This window comes from Aquarana catesbeiana, linkage group LG01 (genome assembly GCF_042186555.1).
Source record: "Aquarana catesbeiana isolate 2022-GZ linkage group LG01, ASM4218655v1, whole genome shotgun sequence".
NCBI lineage: Eukaryota > Metazoa > Chordata > Amphibia > Anura > Ranidae > Aquarana > Aquarana catesbeiana.
In genome coordinates, this window is record NC_133324.1 from 223,261,684 (window position 1) to 223,280,720 (window position 19,037).

General features: G+C 42.8%; 1 pseudogene; it reads left to right on the forward strand.

The window, feature by feature from the left end:
* The first annotated feature begins 4,145 nt into the window (after positions 1-4,145).
* LOC141124410 (U2 spliceosomal RNA) lies at positions 4,146-4,250 on the forward strand (annotated as a pseudogene).
* The last annotated feature ends 14,787 nt before the right edge of the window (positions 4,251-19,037 follow it).

The following is a 19,037-nucleotide window of genomic DNA, read 5'->3' on the forward strand; positions in this document are numbered from 1 at the left end:
AACTCTGCTGGCAGCTGGGAAGGATGCAGGACAGGGTTCAGTGCTGGAGCTTGTTCCACCACCATGCCTCCAAAAAGCTGTTGGTGATTCTGCCACATCTGTCTGCTCCAGCCCCTCCTCTTCTTCTTCCTCTATGGCCTCTTCTGCTGATTTGTCCTCTGAACCAGCAGTGCTCCCTAAGCGTTCAAGGGGCTATGCAAGCAGTCAGGCTAAAAGATGCTATGCAGTGCTTCAGTTGGTCTCTCTAGGGGACAGGAGCCACACCGGCGCAGAAATTCTGTCAGCTTTGCCGGGGCAGGCTCAGAGGTGGTTGATGCCACGGCAGCTTGAGCCAGGAATGGTTGTATGCGACAATGGTACCAACCTTCTCTCCGCCCTCCGACAGGGACACTTGACACATGTTTCATGCTTGGTACATGTCCTGAATTTGATGGTGCAGCATTTCTTGAACAGGTGGCCATTTCCGGCGGTCATACAATGCTAGTGCTCGGCTGCCTGACATTCAACAGGAATTCAACCTGCCCACCATCCACCTCATTTGTGACATGCCCACCAGGTGGAACTCAACGACGTCAATGCTGCAGCTTCTGCACACGCAGCAAAGGGCCATCAATGAGTACCTGTGTGAGTATGGCACAAAAACAGGCCCAGGGGAGCTTGGCTTCTTTTCTCCACGCCAGTGGCTACTGATAAAGGATGCATTCACTGTCCTATCACCATTTGAGGAGGCCACAAGGATGGTGAGCCGCGACAATGTATACATCAGTGACACTGTCCCTCTAGTCTTCCTGCTGGAACACACACTTCGTGGAATCATGGACAGGGCACTTAAAGGCAGAACAGTGGGAGGAAGAGGAGGAGTTCCATTCCTCTCAAGGCCCCCTTTATGCAGATACCATTCCCGCGGGGCTGCCAAACACACAGGAGGAAGAGGAGGATTGTGTCAGCATGGATGTTGTAGAGGATAACATACAGCCGTCTTCAAGGGATGGATTTCAGTCCCCAGAAACCCCAAGAGTTGTACGTGGCTGGAAGGGGGTAGTTCCTGACAATGTCATCCTTAGTGATCCAGAAGAGTCAGAATCTTATGCCTCCTCAAATTTACGCTGCATGGGCTCCCTGATTCTGCAAGCCTACAAAAGGACCCGATGATTTCTTTGGTATCAAGAAGAGGGATCATTACTGGCTGGCAGCCCTTCTTGTTCCACCTTACAAAGGTAAAGTTGCAGAGCTCATCCTGCCTTCGCAGAGGGAGCAGAGAATGAAACATCTTCAGGACGCCTTGAAGAAAAATTTGTGTAACACCTTTCCAGACACTGGGAGGTTACCATTTCCTGGACAACATGTTTCTGGGACTTTGTTCGGTCAGAGGAAGAGCGGTGGAGAAGGCGGCCTGCTGACCGATGCCTTTAAACAATTCTGTAGTCCTCAGAGTCCAGGGCTGTTAGGTATAAGCAGCCATCGGCAGCGTCTGCATCATATTATATATATATATATATATATATATATATATATATATATATACAGTATATTGCATATACATAGGAATTTTATTATTGATATTTATATATATATTTTTTTGCACTGAAACCATCTTATGTGCACAGATTCGTATTTGTATTTTGCACAGCGCCATGAGCGTTCATTGATATTTGAACACAAGCTCATATTTGCACCTAGCAATTTTGCACAGCATCTTTAGTGTTTTTTTGAACAGTCGCATTTTTTAGCAATTTTTGCACAGATTATCGCACAGTGCTAAATCATCTATCATTAGGCCACCACTATTTGTTGTGTCAGTAGTGTGATAAAGAGAGATTATACAGATTATAATAATTAGATGTGTCTCATTGATATATTGCATATGCATATTATTGATATTTATATAATTTTTTTGCAATGAATTCATCTTATGTGCACAGATTCATATTTTTATTTTGCAGAGCGCCATGAGCGTTTATTGGTATTGATTTATTTTAACACAAGCTTATATTTGCACTTAGCAATTTTGCACAGCATCTTTAGCGGGTTTTTTTTTGCAATTTTTGCACAGATTATCGCACAGTGCTAAATCATCTACATATATTTATAGCATGAGCGTTCATTGGTATTTTTTTTATTTGAGCGCAAGCTCATATTTGCACCTAGCAATTTTGCACAGCATTTTTAGCGGGTTTTTTTTAGCAATTTTTGCACAGATTATCGCACAGTGCTAAATCTACATATATTTATAGCATGAGCGTTCATTGGTATTTTTTTATTTGAGCACAAGCTCATATTTGCACCTAGCAATTTTGCACAGCATCTTTAGCTTTTTTTTGCACAGTCACATTTTTAAGCTATTTTTGCACAGATTATTGCACAGTGCTATATCATCTATATTTATAATATTAAGTTGTGCTGATCACCTATTTATTTTAGAGAACGAAACATCTTCAGGACGCCTTGAAGAAAAATTTGTGTAACACCTTTCCAGACACTGGGAGGTTACCATTTCCTGGACAACATGTTTCTGGGGCTTTGTTCGGTCAGAGGAAGAGCGGTGGAGAATGCGGCATGCTGACTGATGCCTTTAAACAATTCTTTAGTCCTCAGAGCCCAGGGCTGTTAGGTATAAGCAGCCATTGGCAGTGTCTGCATCGTATGGTGCAGGATTATCTAGTGGCAAGAGTAGACTTGGAGACCTTTCCAACTGAGCATCCACTGGGTTACTGGGTCTTAAGGATGGACAACTGGCCAGATCTTGCTCAATATGCAATCAAGCTGCTGGCCTATCCTGCATCCAGCGTGCTTTCCAAATGGAAATTCAGTGCTGCTGCAGGGTTTGTGACAGGCTGATATTAATCCAAATGAATCAGTCCTGGATCAATAGCAGCTATCAAGCACCTGATGCTGATGTAACTGATTGAATGCTGGGATCCCTTGAAGACTGCCTATGCTGCCTATCCTGTTCCTGAATCTTGATTATGCTAGCTTCCAACAATATTTTTGGTTTAGGGCACCACCAACACCTAAGGCCCAAGTTTTCTGCACCTGTCTGACAAGGGGATGTAATTTCATTTTTTCCCCCTAATTTTTAACAGCAGAGCCCGATCCTGTGCCCAGCAAGAGTTAATGTGAGAGGTTACAGAGTTCAGGCACCACCAACACCTAGGGCCCAATTTTTCTGCACCTGTTTGACAGGTGCATGTATTTCATTTTTTTTTTCTAATTTTTAACAGCAGGGCCCGTTCCTGCCCCTACCAAGAGTAACTGTGAGGGGTTATAGTGTTCAGGCACCACTAGGGATGGGCGAATGGTTTGGGCCGAGCATGAGTTTGGCCTTAAGATCGCCCATTCAGGTACTTGCTTAACACCCAAACTTTCTGGGCACTTAGTGGGATGTTTGCCCACCGAGCACACAGTCAATAGTTTGTTAAGGTTTCCCCGCTGATGGCTAAATAAATAAAAAATTGTAAAAAAAAGAATGTAAATTAAAAAAAATGGGGAAAAAACAGCATGGGGGGACCCTTTGGGTTTGGTGTGGATCTTAACCACTACCCGCCCGCCGTATGCAGAATGACGGCTGGGAAGTGGTTCTGTTATCCTGGCTGGGCGTCATATGACGTCCAGCAGGATAACATGCCCCGTGGGGGCATGCAGCGCGCCGATCGCGAGTGCGGCGTGTCAGTCTGACACCCCGCATCTCTGATCGTGATAAGAAGCCTCTGTCAGAGGCTTCTTACTACGTGATCAGCTGTGACCAATCACAACTGATCATCGCGTGAACCAGGAAGTGCCGGTAAACGGCATTTCTCGGTTCGCGCTGACAGGGAGAGCTGACCCGCGGCTCTCCCTGTCAGAGGGGAGTCTGTCCTGAGAATCAGCACATTGATTATCAGCACAGCCCCCTCAGATGTGCCACAACACCTTTTAAAATGTGCCCATAAGCTGTCAGTCAGTGCCCCATAAAAACACAGCTCACAGTACCCATCAAAGTGCCAATCAGTGCCCATATCAATGCTAATCAGTGCCCACCACAGAGCCAGTCAGTGCCCATCTCAGTGCCCAGCAGTAAAACCTGTCAGTACCTCAACATCAGTGCTGCCCATCAGTGCCACCTGTCAGTGCCAATCAGTGCCGCCTGTCAGTGCCCATCACAGCCGCCTGTTTCTCAGCCTTTTGGCTAAGATCAAGTGTAGTATCTGTTCTTATCAGTTTCCAGAGGAGGCGCTGTGTCACTCTCGTTGGGGAGGGCCAGCAAATCCAATGGTGTTATAGTGCCTGGAAAGGCGGTACTCAGCAGCTCAGCAGTGACTACGCCGTGTTGCCCGATAGATACTGGGGACCGGCCCATGGTTGAGTCTGAGCCGTCTGGAAGGGTGCTCCTGGTGAGGATGGGTGCTGCATCTTGGTCTTGCCGGAGGGTCGGGTCCCTGGCCTTCTGACCTGGATTATGGTAGCTCTAGCTACAGACAGTTATTTGGGTAAGAGAACGCTTACTCCCCTTTTGCTGGTGAAGGGGAGTGGTTAGTATCTACTAGAATGTGAAATTGGAAGGGGTGATGGGAGTGACGGTGGAGCCTATGGGGCAAGGGCTCTCACCAAGCTTCCTGAACCTCATGCCTTTTCTGTCTGTGGTAGGGGCTGCTATGTTCTAGGCTGTGGGCCAGGGTTGGTTTTGAAAGCCTATGGAGTATGTGCCCCTGGAGTGGCAGTACAGGGGTGCCAAATAATCACTGTGAGTGGCAGTCATTTTGATTTGAGGCACCACGGTCACTGCACCATAACACGCTTTTTTAGCACCTGCCTCTTGGGCCGGGCCTTTTGGGAATTTTTTATTCCTGGCCAGAGGGCCTGGTCATTGTTTTACACAATGGCCACTTCTTTCACTCTCCTCTTCACTATCCCTTCCCCCCACTTTTTATTTATTTTGATTGAATCCTATGTTTGTCACGTCTTGTTTTTGTACACGTCTCACTGTGTGATGAGTAAGGATGCGGGTCCTCGGGCCAGCCCTGAAAGTCTTGGGAAGGGGTGGACATGGCCTTTTGGCTTAGTTCGCCCTCTCTCATGGGGTCTCCCTTCGGGAGAGCCCCACCTAGTACTTGGGTTGGTCCTGTTTCGGCAGGCCCTCCAGAGAACGGGGTCTGTCTGGTTTCGGCCAGATAGACCATTGTAAAGTACCTTTGTCCCTGTCTGGAGCCTAACGCCCCGGGGGATCAGAGAATTGGCACGTTTGTGTACCCGTTGCACTTTTTTGTGAGCACTCTTTATGTGTGTGCACATTTTTTTGGCACCGGGTGAAGTTTTTTGGGTGTGTTTTGCATGCCATAGGCTTTAATAAAAAAAAAAAAAAGCCGCCTGTCAGTGCCCATCAGTGCCGCTTATCAGTGCTGCATATCAGTGACGCCTATTGGTGCCCATCAGTGCTGCATATCAGTGCCCATCAATTCTACATATCTGTGCATCCTCATATGTGCCCATCAGTGCCACCTTATCAGTGCCAACTCATCAGTGCCCATCAGTGTCACCTCATCAGTGCCCGTCAGTGAAGGAGAAAACAAAATTTTATAACCGGAACTAAGAAACTGTTTTTTTTCAAAAATGTTGTTCTTTTTTAGTTTGTTTAGCAAAAAATAAAAACCGCAGAGGTGATCAAATACCACCAAAAGAAAGCTCTATTTGTGGGAACAAAATGATAAAAACTTTGTTTGGGTACAGTGTAGCATGACCGTGCAATTGTCATTCAAAGTGCGACAGAGCTGAAAGCTGAAAATTGTCCTGGGCGGGAAGGGGCGAAAGTGCCTGGTATTGAAGTGGTTAACCACTGCCCTACCGGCGAATTGTAAAATGATGCCAGCAGGAACACTCCCTTCCCCTGCAGCCCATCAGAATACCCATTTACAGTCCATTAGACTACCCGAGTACCTATCTGCAGCCCATCAGAGTACCTGAGTACCTATCTGCAGCCCATGCCTCATAGAATATACGTTGGGCTGTTTTCTTTCCAAAATGGGGTCATTTTGTGGGTAATTCCACTGTCCTGGTGCTCCAGGACCTTCAAAAGTGTGATAGATAGGAATGAAATTTATGCTCCTAGAACGCCTGATGGTGCTCCCTGCATGTTGGGCCTCTGTATGTGGCCAGGCTGTGAAAAAGTCTCACACATGTGATATCGCCATACTCAGGAGAAGTAGTAGAATGTATTTTGGGGTGTAATTGGAAGTATGCATATGCTGTGTGTGAGAAATAACTTGTTAGAGCAATTTTGTGTAAAAAAAAAAAAAAAAATGATTTCCCATCCCATCACATCAGGTTTGATCAATTTTTTATGATTTGCACCATAGCTTGTAGACTCTCTAACTTTCACACAAACTAAATAATATACAATAATTTGGGTTATTTTTACCAAAGATATGTAGCAGTATACATTTTGGCCCAAATTTATGAACAAAAATTACTTATTTGAAAAATTTACAATAGAAACGTGTGATTTTCCCATGCTAGAATAAGGGTCTGGTACGGATTTTGGGGGGGACCCCATGCCATTTTTTAAAAAAATGTTGGCCGTTTTTTTCCATTATTTTTTCATTATTTTTAATATGTATTGCCAGGAGTCAGCAATACATTACATTTTTTCCTTTAGAAATGTCATTATTGATGCGGCATGTTCTATATATTGTACAGATGCGCCACTTTACAGGCGGACGATATTTAAATTAATTTTTCATTTTTATTGTTTCACTTTAAGCATCAATAAAATCACTGCTCCTTTTAAAAAACTATTGTTTTAAAAACTTTTTTTTGCATTGATACATGTCCCTTAGGGCAGTACCCGGACCAACATACACTTTTATGGCAATAACTTGCATATAAGCCTTTAATATGATTTTTCATGTTTGTGCCCCATAGACTTTAATAGAGTGCATGTTTGGTATAACTTTTTGCCTGTTCGAGATGTTCTGGTGCGAATCAAACTGGGGGGTGTTCGGCCCATCCCTATTCATCTATCCCCCACTTACATTTACTTTGCATAGTGTAAAGTGTACATTAACCCGTAAGTCATTTTAGGTGGATTCTGAATGGCGCAGACACCTGCTGGTTCTTATCTCTTACAGACTCCAGCAAGGAGAAACCCTGCTATTATGTAGTTTTGGGCGTTCCCACTCCTTACATTGTCTATAATATTAATTAAATATTTAGCAGAGATAGTCAAAAGATCCATAATGGTCATGGCAGATGTGAAGATATGCGACCTAACACTTATCCCCTGAGATACATAAGAAACCATTAGGTTATTTAAAATGTAACTCCAGTCATTTATTTTTGGATAAAGTAGGGGAAGGTTAGAATATTTGTACACACATGGTGAGATTTTCTATTATTTATCTTAAGCCTACCACACACGGGCCAAAAGTGGGGCGGCATCGGCCGGTTCAATAGAAACCGGTCGACATTCAGCCTGTGTGTACGGCAGCTGGGTTCTGTCGAAGGCTCATGACTGGAAAAGGTCTGCCGACCGACTGTCGCTTAGGGGTCTCAGTCATGAGCTGAGACCGGAGTGTTCTGGCAGGGGAGCGGGGGCGTTCCCCTGTTGAACAGCAGGGGAGATCGCTGTATTAACATCAGATTGTTAGTACAAAGGCTTAGACCTGAGCTGTTAGTTTTTTCGCGATCAACCCAGTGGGTCAAATAAAAAAAGTGTCTGTCAATATGACAGGAAGCGAGGGGAAACCTCAACCTTCCTAACTCTACTATCACTGTTGGAAGAATCTCATCTCACTTCCTGTTCCTCAAGTGTGCTATCAGGACAGGAAGTGAGTGAAAATCTACCTAGAGGTTCTATCCCTTGTCAACTCTATCCAATCAATAGAAAAATATAGTCTTGGCTGGAGATCTTCTCTCCAGTATCTAGTGAACTGATCCTAAATATAGGTCTTTTTTCATGCTGGCAGTGAGAGAGGTGGAAAATTAAGGCAGCTTAGGCCTTCTTTCACAACCCCCACACCTCCAGATGCCCCACTGGAATTCTAATATTACGAGCCTTGCTTTGGCGCCACAGTAATTTTTACCCAGGCTGCAAAATTTGCCAGGAGGCACTGCCTGTCAAACTCGCTTATTAAGATCAATGGAGCTGCACTGCTGCACAAGCGAGGACAGTCAGTGGCGACCTACACAGCACGTCGTGTCGGCCGCTTGGAGTTGTATATTGCTTTTATGGTTCTATGCTGATGTAAGTGCAATTGCATTTTAATATTTCAATTTAATAAAACGATATCACACTATCACGCTATTCTCCTATCCTTCCCTGCATGATACAAATGCTGGCTTAAATTTGGAACCCCATTGGAGAAGTGGAGGAGGAGAGCAATAAAAGGGGAGACCACTTATCCACACTCATGCATCCCAACTTTTTGAGATGGGAATGAGGGACACCTATTAGCAAACGTATGTATGCATAGGACACCCCGCCCCCTTAAAGGGGAATTATACAAAAAAAAAATATTGGTTAAACAAGTGCTTTTTTTACCACTATTATTCCTTTTTACTGGCTTTTTAAATTTACAAATAGAGCAATCTAGAAATTGGATGAAAGGTTTAGCAAAGGAGAACAATTTTTAAGAGCTAAAAAGTGCATTTTATATACAACTACATAGATCAGACCAAACCGAGGGACAAATAAGGAGGAATGAGGGACAGAGGGACTTTGTTCCAAATCAGGGACAGTCCCTCGAAATCAGGGACAGTTGGGAGCTATGCACACTCAATATCTATATGAGAAAACCATACATTGTTTCCTGGAGATTCTAAGAAGTGGAGGAAGAAAAGAGATGCCACACATTGGTACACGATCGGTGCCTGTTTTAAACCTTTTGTTGGTGAGTAGGGGAACAAAGGAGGGGAGCACGTCTTTGTGACACCTCACTAGAATAGGATTCACTAATATACATGGACACTTTACCAAGCATGGAGCACTTTATAACCTTTTGAGCGCAAATGATATTTATGGACTTTATGTATTGGAATAAAATTTTATGATTGTGCTCTATGAGTTTAAACTATATGAGCATTTTTTACAACACAGGGGCAGCGCTGTAATATTTTTGGATTCTTAGTGCCTCCTGAATGCCTACAAGCTGCTGCTATACTGCCTTCTGAAAAGCAATCCACCACGGGTCATTATTTTAGAGGGCAGTAAACATTACTGCCTATCTGAAAGAGCCCTTAAAGCCTGCCTTCAGCAAAACCTTTTTTTTCAGTGCAAGGAGGAGTTATAACGGTATGTTATAGCTGCTAGCAATAATCATTGCGTTCTCTGAACCCCCTGCCAGGAGGACACAATAGCTCATGAGAGGTATTCCCCCATCAACACTCACTGTGTAATAGGGGAATCAAGCAATTTTCTTTAGTGCAAGGAAAATCGCATAATCTATGGGCTGCTTAAAACTCTTTGGAATGTTTTGGAATTTTAATTTTTTTGGTTTAAAGAGGAACTGTAGTCTGCTCACATAATTTGTAATAAAAACATGTTTGCCATTCTCAAGAGTTTCCCTCCAACCACTTTACATATTATTTTATATATACTGTAAATACAGAAATATTCCTCCACTAAGTCTGGCTGCATCCATTTTAACTGTGGGCAGCTGAAGTTACTGCCTGTTCACTTCCTGGATTTACACAGACACACAGAGGCTCACCTCCAGCTCTGCAGCTCTCATTGGCCCTCTTATGACTCATCCCCCCTCCCTTCCTGGCAAACTCTCACAAGAGTGAGAGAGAGATCTGTGCATGATGTCATAAACCTGGGCTAATAACCAGACAAGAAACAGGAAGTGGGCTGTATAAGGTATTTACTGGCAGAAAAAAAATGTTTTACTATCTAAAGTTAAAACAAAAAGGGCACAAGATTTAATAGATGGAAAGTTGAAAAAATGACCGAAGGTCCGCTTTAAAGAACAATGTACTGTTATGAGAAGCACTGAAGTGACCTGTTCTCACTGTGCACTGGGGTTCAGACTCGGTCAGCAATAAACCCAAGTACATTGTTCTGTAGAATTTTGTTTTCTCTCAGTGGGGGACAATGTTCAGCCTAAACATTTTGCAATAATGTCAAATGCTCTCTGTTCTGGATTGAACTACTTTTATAAGGAAGACAAATCCTTCTGTGTAGCATATTCTAAAATCTTAGATGAATAATTGTTAGACAGGTTTGTTCTGTTGAAAAACAGATGAATTTCTTCTGTAGTAATAACGAACAGGCTGACCGTACTTACCTGCTCTGTTCAATGACATCATGACAAGGGTACCACAGATGTCTCCCCCTAATACACAGTTCCCACCAAAACATATAACCCTTGAGCAAATAATGACAGACACTGATCTGGAGAAAATTTGGCCAGTTTTGGCCATTTATTAACAATTCAACAAAATAACATTCCTTAAAACAGAAACAAGAAGTACCCCTAACATATAGGTTGCTGGGGGGCACCAAAGATCTTGGGAGACACCAAAGAACCAAATTCAGGTTATGAATCTGTGTTACATCTTAATTATCCCCAGCCACGCAACTCCGGCTCAGGGACACCCACACTTCCACAGATACCACTTTGTTACCACTTCCCAGTTAAATCACCATTAACTGGGATCCAATAGAGGACGCCATACCTTAGATGGGTCACACTATGAACTGTACCAAAAATGCTAACTCCTCCAAACACCCCAAACGCCAAGACATTCCAAAACAACATTCCAAATCCAACACGATCCAGAATGGGAGGGCGGGATTTCTGTTTGTCTGTTGCTCCAAGGATCTACCGCGCTTTTGGGATACCTACCAGCATAACCCCAGCAGTCCCCACCTACCACTGCAAACCAGCCAATCCGTAAGTGGACCTCCCCTAAAACAACAATGCCATTTTAACCCTGTCCAGCCCTGTTTTCCATGTCATGGGGCCCTACGCCTATTTTTTTTTTGCTTTGGGTCTATCTATCTGTGCAGTGAGGAGGGACAGAGCTCTCATGCACATTGCTGGAACGGGCTCAGGCATATAATGCATTTACAACCACTTTAAAGTATATGTTGGTGTCTTTTTTTTTCACAGGTCTTTGGGCTTTGTCACAAAACAAGTAATCCCTGACATCTTTGGATGCTTTTAAGTTATTCTATCTCAAAGATCAGAGCACATACCCTAGAGCCCTGGTGCCCGCTGGCTCTCTGTGCAGCCTGCTGCATCTTAAACAGGATATGCCACCTTTTGGGCACTAGTGCAGAGTGGCAGTGGGATGCCAGGTGCTGGGACAGAGTCTGAATTTTTGCACCTAGCACTATAATGAGGCAAATACTGTCAGGCGAAGTGATCTCTGTCCAACAGTAGAAGTATAGTTTCAGGTTGAAGTGACAAAAGAGAAAGCGGTGCAGGAGGGTGTGATCTTGGTAAATTAACACACAGTGGGGTTAAATAACCCTGCTACCCACCAATGTGGGGTACAGTCAGGGTTAACAGCACAACCGCTGAACACCAATGTAGAGGGGGTGTAGGTAAACAGCACTGCAACTGACCACCAATGCAGGGAGGGGTTAACTGCATTGCTACTGACTGCCAATAAAGGGGGTGGTGGGATGTTAACAGCACTACAACTGACAGAAACAAATACATCAACAACATAAGTCACAAAAGATCTGGCGGCAAAGTAATGCTGACCCCACAAGCAACAATACAGTCATTTGACACAGTTGGTGTGCTGGTGACGTATCTTTTACGCCGTGACCAAGTGGAAGTTGTTTAACCACATGGTCAAGTCGAGTGTGGTGCGCAAAAGGAATATACTCAATTAACTATTGTTTATGTTGCAGCCTACTACAATGCATGTTAGTGTATTCCCATGGATTGTATTGGGCTGCAATGTAGGTTTAGTGTGTTGGCATGTCATTCAAAACAATGGTACTGCAACATATTATGTACATTGCCATGCCTTGACTCTTATTTAGCCCACAGAAGACTAAAGCCTGCTGATATCACAGAGCTGGTCCAGGCTCTGCAGGGATCCTAACAATAATGTCGGCATTTGCCCAGATGCCTGACTGGCAGCTGGCTCAGCCACTCAGTGCACAGCTGAGAGCTTAAGCCATTCGCTCCCACCCCCTCCAGTGAGCACTGGAGGGGCAGAGCAGAGGGCGGTGACTGACAGTCCTCTCTCTCTGCTCAGTGAAGTGATCAGCAGTCTTTGAATACTCAGTTCTTGTAGAGCCAGTGGGGGACAGCTGCAGCCTTCTAGGGGAGTATGAATATTTTTTTTTGTTTATTCCCATACTTCTCTTTTCACCATTTGCTTAAGAATTTGAATTTGGGGGCATCCTAGCACAGTGCAAGCATGTAAAGCTTGCCCAGAAGGTGGATGTTGATTGTGCGTGTGAGGATGGGGAGGGGAGTTCTGCCAGTCTGTCCATAGGCTTCCATCTGTTTCTTTACAGTATTTCTAGAAATGAGGGTTCTGGCAGGTGGTAGATGATGTCTGCGGCTGTTGTTAGTATGCCGTCTCCAGGCAAAACACTGTGAGTGCAGGTTTTACATACAACAGCTAACATAGATATTTGTGTAGCAGAATCTCTAACCTCTTCCAGTCTAATGATAACCTTTGAGGCCACAGATCGCTGACACCCTTCAATGTGTAGTGGGTTGTGAGGCATAGTAGGTGTAAAGGTGGTAAAAGTCATTGGGCGCCAGACACCTCTTGGATGCAAAAAGGGTTTTATTTCTTTTAACAGTCCTTTTATATTTTGCAAGGGGAAGGACACCCTTAAGTAGTTGCAATTTCAATAGGCAGAACATACACTGGTCCAGCTTGAAGAGAAGCAGCCAAGTGGGCTGGTGGAAGAGCAGCCAGGTGGGCTAGCATTTCCTGCAGTGGTAGAGCTGGGACCAGTGACTACAAGGGACTTAGAGGTACTCCAGGATGCAGTTCACAACACATTGTGCTACTTCTTAAGGCTGGTTTCGCACCATTGCAAATTGGATGTGGATTCACCGCATCCAATTCGCAATAGCAAGAGATTTTGACTGGCTCTCTATGGAGACGATTAACATATATCCGCAGCGGGTCCGGTGCAATTTGCAGAAATTCGGGCTGAAATCGGACCTGAAACGGTGAACCAGGATGCACCAGATCCCTGCTGTGAGACGCATGCGAGGATGGTGTGGACCCTAAGTGACTGAGAGTTTCTAGCTTGTAAGGAACTGTTAGGCTGGGTTCACATGTCTTCGAATGTAGCTCACAGCAGGGGTCCAGTGCGTCCCTGTTCTCCGTTTCAGGGACAAATCGTCCCAAATTTTTGCCTGAATTTGGACCTAAAACGAAGCCAAAGACGCACAGGACCCTTGTGCAGTGCACTCTGTGGCCGCTGTGGACCTGTATGAACCGGCCTCATGGAGAGCCGGGGGAACCCGCATTCAATTCACGTCAGTGTGAACCCATCCATAGACCCCATACACACTATTAGATTTTCTGCTGATTTTTGTATTCAGATTTACCAAAACCATGTGGTTTGACCTCATATTATATGGTTTTGGTAAATCTGAAGACAAAAATCTCCAGAAAATCTAATAGTGTATATGGGGCTTTAGTTTCTAAAGAGAGGGATCAATCAGAGCTTTACAGACCAAGGAAGAGGAATCAATCAAAGTTGTACAGGATAAAGGGGAAGAAGCAATTAGAGCTGTGTATATAGGGAGGAAGTTGTGTCTATCAAGTTGGACATCTCATAATTCTTATCCCCATCCAAGTTATTACCCCTAATAAAACATAAAAAAACAAAGCTCGAGGACTGTTCACTGTGTTTGGATGAAAGCTGAAGATGTTGTGTGCCTGGCTGTGCAGTATTGAGGAGCCCTGTCATCTGCAACCCCTACAGGGGCAGTGCTACATATACAATAAAGATCATACTTGGAGTTCAGATTTAAAGCAGTATTAAACCCAAAATTGTTTGATTTAATATTTCACAGCTCACCAATCAGATATGGCAGCTGCATTTGTTTCCTTTTTCAGGCTTGTTTTCCTTTTATTCCCTACTGTTGATCCAGCTAGTAAGTCTGCTGTTTTTCAGTTGTCTTCAACAGACCAATCTGTCCAGCAAATGTGGCAGTTAGAGAAATGAGACAAACCATTTACCACTGACAGGGGTGCTTACAAAGATAAGATTTTATTAATTTGTATAAAACTGTTATCTCAAGAAAGAAACAAAATTATTTGCTGTAATTGCTTAAGGCTGGGTTCACACCTATGCGAATTGGATGTGGGTTTCCCCGCATCCAATTTGCATGACAGGAGATTGTCGCTAGCTCTCTATGGAGCCGGTTCACATATCTCCGTTGCGACTGCAGAGCGGCTTGCACAGGAACGCTGTGCGTCTTTGGCTCCATTTCAAGTCCAAATTCAGGCAAAAAATTTGGCCCTGATTTGTCCCTGAAACGGAGAACAGGGACACACCGGACCACAGCTGTCAGCCACATCTGTCGGAGATATGAACCCAGCCTAAAAAGTGTTTGCTGGAGTTCAGCTTTAATTTGGTAGTCAAGTCCATCTAAATATACATTTTTCATGTGCAGCTTTTTAAAGGTAATAAGAGGGAGAAAATAGAAAACTATGCATATTTTCCAGTTTGACCAGAGACAATTTTAAAACATCTAACGTTACTGTAGATGCAAAGTACACAGTTTATTGTGCAATTTGCATTTACAAAGGAAATAAATCATGTTTAACGTTTTTGAACTTTTTACTATAAAAATGGACAAAAAAATTAACCAAAATAATTTTTAAAAACTCTTTTTTTTTTTTCTTTTCCATAATATTTTATTACATTTTGCAAAAGGGTAAGGTCGGTTCAATTATGTAGTAATTATGTAGTGTGACTTTGATATGATGGGGCTGCGTTCTTGCATTATCTATGGGGCCAAGTTGCACCGTAAATCGCACTGTGTTTAGTCACATTGATGAGAATGGGCACCACTGAATATAATGTGATTTACCTTTGTCGTGTGATTCTGTGTGACTCAGGTGGCATCAAAAATTGAACTAGTGTGAATTCGCACTAATTCCAAAATATTATTAAATATCTGTACGCAATGCACAATTTTCAATCTATGGCATTTAATTTAATTCAGCTCATAATGAGAATCATATGAATGTTCACCCTGCTAATTTTGATACGTGTAAAGAACATTGTAAACAAAAGACCAGCCCCAGCTAGAATTGCCACCTCAATCCTTTAAAACCAAGCACATATTAATTACACAGGTTCTGTGGCTGATTAAGGTGGTAAATAAACTCACTTGGTGCCTTATCTTCAATAAATTAGCCTCAGAACCTGTGTAATTCATATATGTTCGGGTTTAAAGGGGTGAGGTGGCAACCCTAACCACAGCTAGTTAGTGCAACTGTACAAAGAAATATATCAAGTGGATAACCATTTGGTTGCATATTATATCTACAATAATGACCTACTATTTCCACTCTCATAATATCAGTGATATGACTACTCATCAATCTTTCAGTATCATCTTCAATTGAGCACTGTATGTTTAACTTCTAAAAACAAAAAGTATTTTTTTCTTTTAAAAAAAGGTAATTTAAATATATGTTTTTTGCTGGTTCCTGCAGGTGCAGAGCAAATAAAGGGAAATGTCTGTCACCTGCATATAACAGCTGACTTGATTGAAAAGGAACTAAATAGCGCTAGTTATCGTCAGGGCTTTTTTTCAGCGGGAACGCGGGGGAACGCAGTTCCGGCACCTCCAGCACCTCCAGCACTGAATGTATGTAATTGCAAGGGGTTCCGGATGTGCTGGAGGGTCTAATAATGTGACTGCTAGGAGATTTATTGTCACTGGTGGGGATCTGTGTTTGTGTGAAAGTATAATGTTTCTGGTGGGGGATCTATTGTTGCTAGGGGTCTTCTATTGCTGGCAGGGATCTATTGTTACTGGCTGCTGGAGGGTCTTTTGATGTTGATTTTGTTGCTGGGGGTGGTATTTTGTTATTGATGGTCCATTGTTGTTGTGTGTTTGTGGGGGCAAGGTCTATTGTTGTGTAGCGGAACCTTTGTTGCTGGGGTGGGGTCCATTAGTGCTGGGGGAGTCATTTGTTGTGTGAGGGATCTATTGTTGCTGGGGTAGGGTCTATTGGGATCCATTGTTGCTGGCTCCAGGGGATATATTTTACTGCTTTTCTGATTATTAGGCAAGAACAAGTTCCATACAAAGTATGTAGCGCCACAAAATGATACTTAGGGCAGTACTGGGAGGTGGGTAGGGGGATGGTGTCAGTGGAGGGTAGGTCGCAGAGACAAGGTAGAACTCAGAAGGGGGGAGTTCCTGCACCTATTCTCTGAGAAAAAAGCCCTGGTTATCGTACATGACACCTATCAATGATCAATTTAGCAAGCTGTTCCATTGATCATTGAAGAAAGAGCTGATTTCAGTTTGACAGACCTTGGCTGTCAAGCTTTAGGCAGATGTAGGAGTGCACACAGGGGGTTGGGGATGCTGGGATTATTATAAGACATACAGGGTACACCTTGTGAGCTTAATTGAAGTCTTGCAGGGTTTACCTACAGAAGTATGCCTTTGGTGCACAAGTGGTTAAAACAGTGGGGAAAGGTTATGAACATTCCTTTTAAAAACCCGACAAAGGTTCTAACATTCCCCTCTAAAAACTAAAAAACTTTAACGAAACAGTTTTGGGGGAAGTTACACTTTAACCTAACGTAATAATGTAATTGGTGCCATGTGTTTTCTCATCGTTGTAAGTATTGCATACAATTTTTTTGTGGAAATGAAAGAACTAAAAAAAAAAAAAAAAAAAAAAAAAAAGGTTTTGCTTAACGTAAAACTGGTCAATTATAAAACATGGGCCACCACCAACTTAAGCGGACATGGGAAATGAAACTGCACACTCATTCACGTGATTACACCATTCGAGAAATGTACTGAGAACAGAAAAATACATGCAAATTAGATTGGATAATGTATAAGTTGTATTTTCTGGATATTCTTTCTAAAAACGATTAAATGTGTATATAACACAAGTGTAAAATAACAGGACCATGATGATTAATGGATTATTACCATCGATATGTGTAAATTAGAATTCTTGTGCTGTGCATACGTTGTCATACATACTGTATGAAAGTAAAGTATTCCTCTGCAACTGAAAAATGTGAACTTTTTTTTTTAGGACTTAGAAAACAAGTTGTTCTATTTCTATGAAATCTCTGTCCACCTGACAGCTGTTTAGTGGTTAATGTGAGATCAGTTTTTCTTTCACATGTGTCATAGTGAGACAAAGAAATATTACATGTCTTTTCCGTCACCCAGGAAAGATTTCTGCTATTCTTATCAGAAAGTTCTTGCATATAAGAAAAGCACCTTAGACAAAAAACAAGCAAGGCATTGTCCAATATTTTCATGAAATATGACGGTCATAAGCAGATTAAAGGATTAGTGTACTTTTCAAAAAAAAATGCAGGGGTTAAAATAGGTGTTGCCAGACCAATCAGCAAGCTGTGCCTTTTAATAGAAAGCAGTCACCTTGAAACTATACCCCAACAGAATGATAGAGAGCGGTCATCTCATAGTGAATAATGGGCACCCTAAAGCTGGCAACACATTATACAATTTTTATGCAATTTTCTTGTAAAACTTTCCTTTAGATTTACCAAAACCATATAATATGAGGTCAAACCTAAACATTTTCAAATTGTATGCAATCAAGCAGGCCCTTGCACTACATAGTTGAAGGGAAATCTAAAGGAAATTGAACAAACAAAATGGTATAATGTGTAGCCAGCCTACACAAACCATACACCCCTATCCTCAACTTGTGCTATTTTCAGTATTGCCCAGGATGTAAACACTGTGCTGCTCAAAAAAGACCAGGATGTTGTATTTTTACAGTTTAGCACATGTAAGCTGCCAATCACAACCCTACATTCTTTTAGAAAAGTACACTCATCTATTAAACGGAAAAAAAAAACTTTTTTTGCCCATACATATTGTTGGAAAATTGAAAACTAAGGGCAGCCTCACACTGATCTGCTGTGCTGTGGGTGCGGCGCAGTGTACCTGGCCTGATTTTTTTGTGCATGTTAGCTGCGCTTTGGTGCAGTTTTGATGCGTTTTCTGAAAGCATTCATGACTGAACTTTTGGTCTGCTTTCAAAAAATCGGGGAAACCGAAGCAGGTCAGTGTGAATGGGGCCTAAGGCAGGGGAATTCATTCTACTTAAAGTGGAACAAAACCCATTAATTCAATTGTTTCTCAAGACCGTAAAGCCCTGTACACATGGGCCAAATGTTGGGCAGCATCGGTTAGTTCAATAGAAACCGGCCAACGTTCTGCCTGTGTGTACTGCTGCCGGTCTGGCAGAAGTCAGCCATTTAGCTGGCATCTGTCAAAGGGACAAGACTGAAAAAGGTCTGTCGACTGCCTACCAATCAGCGCTCTCAGCCAAGCTCCCTATCAGAACACAACAGAACAGCATGGGAAGTTTGCTGTACTAACATCAGACTGTTAGTACAGCTGATCCAAGCCTGCTGGGTTGAACAAAAAAAAAAAAAATAGCAGCGTACTAGGCTTTACATTCAAGACATGGCCTGAATGATCTGTCATAATTGCTTGGGCTCTCAACTGAACTGTCTATTCATCAGTTGGCCAATGGCTGGTGTCATAACTGATTAAATGTGCGGCACCATGACAACTGCAGATTAAACAGAGGAATGGATAGGAAGGTTTAGCTCCATTTTAATTCTGCCTTCTATCTCTGAGATACAGCAAAGTAAATGTCCAATGCTGAGCACTTTGCCTCTTGCTCTGCTTCAGAGAAAGCAACAGTAAAAACCACCTCTAATATAATAAGCAGAGGAATTACAACATATAGTCTTGCCTGTCCACCTCCCATCCCAATGTGCTTCACCCCACCAAGGGTTTAAGCTTGGATACCACTTACTATTGTAAGTATTGCATACATTTATAATCTACATGATTAAGCCCTTTGTGGGATGA